Genomic DNA, 7,008 nt, shown 5'->3' on the forward strand with positions numbered 1-7,008 from the left:
TAGAGTAAAATGATGCTAAAGGAAAGATGAAAATAGAATGTAGAACACTAATCCCAAAATAAAATAAAGAGAAAATAAAATGACACTTAAAAAAAGATAAAATAGTAGTGGTATTAATACTGATTAAAAATAAAAATGTAATAATTAAAAAGGTAAAATCAAGTGACGAAAAAAATTAGTTTCTTAAGTAAAAGATGAAAAAAATAAAAATAAAAATGTACAGTAGAAGGTCATTCCCTTCCTCTACTGTTCTGTTTGGCACATCTGTTTCCTAGTCAGGACAGTATTGAAGTTCCCTGAGTTCCGCTGCTCCTCAGTGTTGTAGGCCACAGTCCTGATTTTCAAGCAGGCAGTACTTGTTTCTTATGCTCCTTTATTTGTGTTTACATAAGAGTCAATTTGTGATTCAACCCCTGGGTGGCAGTGTTTCTGGATTGACCTCCGGGTCTCTAGCTACTGTTTAGATTTTGTTTTCCCTGTGGCACTTAATACTGGTTTGGGAGAATGGGCTGCCCCATAGCTGGTTCTCTGATCGTTATTCCCACTCTGATCCCCAGATTCTATAAAAACAACTTTCCCCTGCAGTTTCTTAGAGTGTCCCCAATTGGGTGAGCCTATGTATTGGGCTTAGTGATTACTAAGGATTTAAAGAGAATTTAAAGCAAGGATTTTAAGGGGGGGAGGGGGGGGGAGAGAGAGAGAAAAGGAGCCAGAGTAAGTGCGCGAACTCCAGTGCTGAGGTTCAGGTTCAAGTCTGTGCAGTCTTTTTTCCCCTTGGGTCTAAGCAGCGGCACACTGTTAAAATTTTTAGGCTGCCCTTTTGCGCCCAGTTCAGCTATGGATTGCTTTTTAGAGTTCTCTTCTGTTAGCAGCTCTGCAGATCTCCTTCCACATTCGTGGATCACGCCAGCCCCAGCGGCTGGGGACTTTTCTGGGCGCACACTTCCCTGGATTCTCCAGCTACTGCCGGGCACGTTTCTGTCTCCTGCCCAGACCACAGACCTCACCTTATCCCAGGCAAAATCTGACCTTTCCGTGAGGGGGTGCAGAGCTCCCGAATGCGCATGCTCGTGCCCCTTGGGGACCGGTGTTCCTGGGTTCGCAGCTGTTCGCTGGGTGTTGTTGTTGTATATTCCTGGGATTTTCAGGCTTCTGACAACATCCACTCTCCCCTTCAAGATGGGAGAGACAGGGTCTCCGCGTCAGAGCAAGCCGGTCTCTCTGGGAGGGATCCCAGCAGCAGTGGAGGCTGCCCGTTCGGGGGAACCCCGTCGGGCAATCCCCCACAGTCCCCTGGAGTATAGCTGACCCTCAACTCATAAACAAGCACTCCCCGTGTGACCACACACTCTCCCTTCATTCTCTCATGCTCTAACTTGCAGTTTGCCTTCCCATCGGCAGCCATTTTCCTTCTCCTTAGTCTTGAGGAACTGCCATACTGTTTTCCATAATGACTATACTAGTTTATATTTCCACAAGCAGTGAATGAGGGTTCCTTTTTCTCCACAATCTCTCCAACACTTATTACCTGTCTTATGTATAAGAGCCATTCTAACAGGTGTGAGGTGGTATCTCATTGTGCTTTGATTTGCATTTCGCTAATAGCTAGTGAAATTGAAAATCTTTTCATATATTTGTTGGCAATTTGCATGTCTTCTTGAGAGAGGTGTCTGTTCAGGTTCTCTGCTCATGTTTGAATTGAATTATTTGTTTGTTATTCAATTGTATGAGTTCTTTATATATTAAAGGTATTAACCTCTTGTTGGAGGTTTTCTTTACAAATATCATCTCCCATTCAGTTGGTTGCCTTTTTGTTTTGTTGCCAGTTTCTTTTGCTGTGCAGAAACTTTTTAGTTTGATACAATCTCATTAATTTATTTTTTCCTTTACTTCCCTTGCCTTTGGAGTCAAATTCATAAAAACGTTCTCTACAACCAAGGTCCAAAAGTTTAGTACCTATGTTTTCTTCTATGTAATTTATTGTATCAGATTTTATAGTTAAGTCTTTGATCCATTTTGAATTACTTTTTGTACATGGGGACAAACTGTAATCTAGTTTCATTCCAATTTTCCCATCACCATTTATTGAAGAGGCTTTTTTTTTTCTCTCCATTGTGTGTTTCTGGCTCCTTTGTCAAAAACTATTTGCCCATATACATATGGTTTTATTTCTGGGTTCTCAATTTTGTTCCATTGGTCTATATGTCTGTTTTCTGCCAATACTATGTTATGTTGATTATTGTATAATTTGAAGTCAGGTAGTATGAAACATCCAGCTTCATTCCTTTTTTCTCAGGATTGCTTTGATTATTTGGGGTCTTTTGTGCTTCCATACAAATTGATGATTTTTTGTCCTATATTTAAAAAAAATGATATTGGAGATTGCATTAAATCTGTATATTGCTTTAGGTAATATGGCCATTTAACTATGTTGATTCTTCTAATCCATGAACACAAAATATCTTTCCATTTCATTGTGTCTATCAATCTCTTTTAATAATGCATTGCAGTTTTCAGTATATAAATCCTCCACTTCCTTTGTTAAGTTTACTCCTAGATATTTTATTATTTTTGTTGCAATTGCAAAAGGAATTCTTTTTTTCTATTTTTTTCTGAGTTTTCATTGTTAGTATATAGGAAAGCAGTGGATTTTTGTACATTGATTTTGTATCCTGCAACTTTACTATATTTGTTTATTGTTTCTGATAGTTTTTTGGTAGAGGCCTTAGGGTTTTCTCAATACAGAATCATGTCATCTGCAAAAAGTGACACTTCTATTTATTCATTCCCAATTTGAATGCCTTTTATTTCTTTACCTTGCCTAATTGCTCTGGCTAGAACTTCCAGAACTATGTTGAATAAGAAAGGTAAAAGTGGGCATCTTTGTCTTGTTCTGATTTTAGAGGAAAAGCTTTTAGTTTTTCACCATTGAGTATGATATTAGATCTTTCAATTCTTTATGATTCAGACTAGGAAGGTTATATTTTTCTAGGAACTTATCCATTTCTTCTTGGTAGTGCATAGTCTTTGATAGTATTCTACTATGATCATTTGTATACCTGTGATTAGATGGGTGTTCTTGATCACTATTGACACCACAGTTCTGACAGTATTTCATGACAATTGATGGTAACAGTTATACAACAGATGCTTCTCAATTAGAAATCTCTGCAGACTATATTGGAGGAAGTCATTATGTTATACAGTCTCATGATGATACTGAGGACATCACAAATGGTTCAAAAGAAAGTTTCAGAGAACAAGATATATATCTTCCAATTGCAAATTTGTCAAGGATAATGAAAAAATGCCATACTTCAAACAGAAATGATTGCAAAAGATGCCAAAAAATGTGTTCAAGGATGGACATGAGTTCATCAGCTTTATTACATCTGAAGCAACTGAAGGATGCCATCAAGAGAAATGGAAGCCAATCAATGGAGAAGATATTCTTTTTGCCATGTCTATCTTAGGCTTTGACAGTTATGCAGAACCTCTAAAATTTATACCTTTGGAAAATCAGAGAGTCAATGGAAGGAAAGAAAGGAATTGGTAGAGCAGTCACAGCTACAGATGAACTAAGTAAAGAGCCAATAGAGCAGTGGTTCTCAACCTTCCTAATGCCACAACCCTTTAATACAGTTCCTCATGTTGTGGTGACCCCCAACCATAAAATTATTTTCATTGCTACTTCATAATTGTAATTTTGCTACTGTTATGAATCATAATGTAAATATCTGATATGCAGGATGTATTTAGGCGACCCCTGTGATTAAAGCATGATTAATCACAAAAACAATATGTAATTATATATGTGTTTTCTGATGGTCTTAGGCGACCCCTGTGAAAGGGTCATTTGACCTCCAAAGCGGTCATGATCCACAGGTTGGCGACCCACAGGTTGAGAACTGCTGCAATAGAAGGAGGCATTTATTAACTAGTTACCAGCTGGCTTAATGATTGCAGATAGTCAACAACAGGATGTTATGGTTTACACAAATAATATCAACAGATTTCTGGTGTTCAGCAAATTCAGTTTGCATGATTTGAAGAAATGATGGAGTAGGGAATATAGAGAAGCAAGCAGAGACATCAGAAGGAAATGACTGGTGAAAGGATGTTTCTTTGTATATAAATAGCTGTAATGTAGCTTCCTGATTCTTCACTATTTGAGATGTTAATACTGACCTGATAATTTTTTTCATGAATTATTTTAAAGAAAAATTGGATTTTTAAAGGTATTATAATATTTTTGTTTTGGATGAGAGTTTGTTGTTTTGTATGACTCCTGTATGCACATTGTATATTGAAATGTATTACTCTCAGAGATTTGTAGACAGTTTCTTACTTTCATACTGAATCATGCTACTTGTGTAATTCAAGTAAGCAGCTGTGTCAATTCATGATGTTTGGCCTTTTAATAAAATATAGTAGTAGAGTTTAAAATATAATCATATTCTATTAATTATTCCCATGACATCTCATATTTATTTGCTTATTTCTCAATAGCTTTATTGAGATCTAATTTACATATAATTTATCCATTTCAAGTGTACAATTCAATGGCTTTTGGTGTATTTATTGAGTTGTGCAACCATCACCCTATCAATTTCAGAGCATATTCATCCCTCCAAAAAGGAAACTTGTACTCTTTAGCTTGTACTCCCAGCTTCAAGTAACACTAATCTAATGTCTGTTTCTATAGATTTCCCTATTTTGAACATTTCATATAAGTGGAACTATTATTACATGGCTTTTGTGACAGGTTTCTTTTATTTAGCATAATGTTTTCAAGAATCATCTATGTTGTAGTATGTATCAGTATTTTCACATCTATTCTCTATTCTCTATTTTCCATTATCAATATTTCATGTTGTCTATTTCTTGTATCTAGACCTATGCAGTTATCTCCAGTCCCACCTGACATTCCCTCCTGTAGACCAAACATTCAACCTATTCTCTAAGTCCTTTGGAATAAGTCCTTCCATTACCTTAAAGGCTTTGGTTCACTAATTATTTTTGCCCTTTTTTGTTCATCTTACGTTATACAAATCATTTCTATAAGGCTGATTATGTAAAATACTTGTTTTTCTCCCAAGGTAAAAATTAGATGCTATGACTTCCTCAAACTCTTAGTTAGCTCTTGCCTTCTATACTCACCTGTAAGATTTTAAAAAGAGGAGTCTATATTCATTGTCTCTTCCATGTTACCTTACATCTACTCTTTGATTTACTTGTATCTTCTGAACAGAAAATGCTCTGATATAAAGCATCAAAGATCTCCCAGATGCTAAATACTATATAAAATTGTCATTCTTTGTTAATAATTGGCTTCTTTATGGTATTTCATAAGTTCTCTTTGCTCTGCTCATCTGTCATCCTGCCATTTTCAGTTGGTTCTTTTTTTTTTTAACCTTAAATCAAGTTCTTAGTTTTCTTAAATAGATTCTTTTTCATCTCTTCCCACAAAGGAAGACATTTCTATGTGTTTCATCATTTGCCCTTTCTTCTCACCTTTCCCCTTATTCCTTGAGCAATCTCATCCATACACATGGCTTCAACCACTGCCTAACTCTTTACTCTCACATGTGTATTTTTAGCCCAGGTTTCCCTCTTTAGCTATACCACCATCAAAAACAACTTTCAATGGGACAGCTTCAGTTGGTTGCATCAAGGGTACCTCTCAACTTGCATATTCATGAAATAGTATTCTTTCCCTCCAGCCTTTTATAAACTCTGCACCTATATTTTATATCTTGATAAATGACTCAAGTCAGAAAATTAAAGATATTATATAAATCGCTCTTTATTTCCCATATTCAAAATCAGTTACCATGTTTTGTTACCTTAAAAATCTTTCTGAAATCTGGACCTTTCTTTTTCTCCCCACTGCTTTAGTTGAGAACTTAATTATCTCTCACCCAGATTATTGCAAGGTCCTTGTGATAGGACTTCTGCTTCCTAGTTTACCTTCCTCCAATTTATATTCTGCATTGTTGTCAGAGTAACCTTTCTAAAATGAAAAACATGCTACTCTCCTACTTAAATGCCCCCAGTGGCTTCCCTTTGCCTCATGGAAAGCTAAACTCAGGGGTGCCAATCTCTATCTGCTGCTCTTCTTAGCCTCATATCTTGCCGTTTTCCAACCTGCACCTCATGCATGTGGGCCTTGTTGGGTTCCTCAAAACTGGTATGCTCTTTTAGTCCTCTTTTCTCTTTTCCATGCAATTTCTACTTCTCCATAATGTACTTTCTTTCCCACACTCTCCTCTTCCATTCCATTTGATCAATTCCTATTGAGGTTTTAAGACTTGGTTTGATATAGATCTGGGATAATTTTCTCTCACCCTACAGTTTGGTTAACTGTTCTACTCTGTACTCACCAAATACCTCGTGCATGCCTCTGCATGAGCACTTCCATGGTCCTGTAATGGACTTCCCACTTCTCTGATTCCCAGTACAGTCTAAGCTCCTTAAGAATAGGAACCACATCTTTCATTTCAATATCCTCAGAGTCTGGCCCAGTACCTGACACATACAAATGACTGCAGAATTAGGTTCAAATCATCACAGATTTCATTTCTATATATATCAAACTATGCTCCAAATATTAGTTGTTCACCCATTTTCAAATCTTTGCTTAAATGGTTTCTTTTTCTTGAAAAGTCCTTTTCTTTCTTAACCTAATTAATCCTGTTATCAATGAGGCCCAGTTCAAATCCTACCTCATCCTGACCTCCCAGTTAGAGTTCATTAAGCTTTCTTATTCCTTATATGACTTATAATTTACTAGAGGCCCGGCGCATGAAATTAGTGCATGGCCGGGGTGGGTACCTCAGCCCAGCCTGCACCCTCTCCAATCTGGGACCCCTCGGGGGATATCTGACTGCCGGTTTAGTCTCGATCATGGGATCAGGCCTAAACAGGCAGTTGGACATCCCTCTCACAAACCTGGACTGCTGGCTCCTAATCACTCACCTGCTTGCCTGCCTGGTCGCCCATAATTGC

At 37.2% G+C, this 7,008-nt stretch overlaps 1 protein-coding gene and 1 pseudogene across 1 annotated transcript in view; both read left to right on the plus strand.

Moving 5' to 3' along the window:
- Nucleotides 1–7,008, plus strand: part of LOC102255969 (cell surface glycoprotein CD200 receptor 1) — a gene marked incomplete at both ends in the record, with an annotated part of 25,667 nt that overhangs the window by 17,217 nt on the left and 1,442 nt on the right. The gene's annotated exons all lie outside the window — the stretch shown is intronic.
- Nucleotides 3,086–4,048, plus strand: LOC102255668 (annotated as a pseudogene).

The sequence above is a fragment of the Myotis brandtii genome, unplaced genomic scaffold (assembly GCF_000412655.1).
Source record: "Myotis brandtii unplaced genomic scaffold, ASM41265v1 scaffold7581, whole genome shotgun sequence".
Taxonomy (NCBI): Eukaryota; Metazoa; Chordata; class Mammalia; order Chiroptera; family Vespertilionidae; genus Myotis; species Myotis brandtii.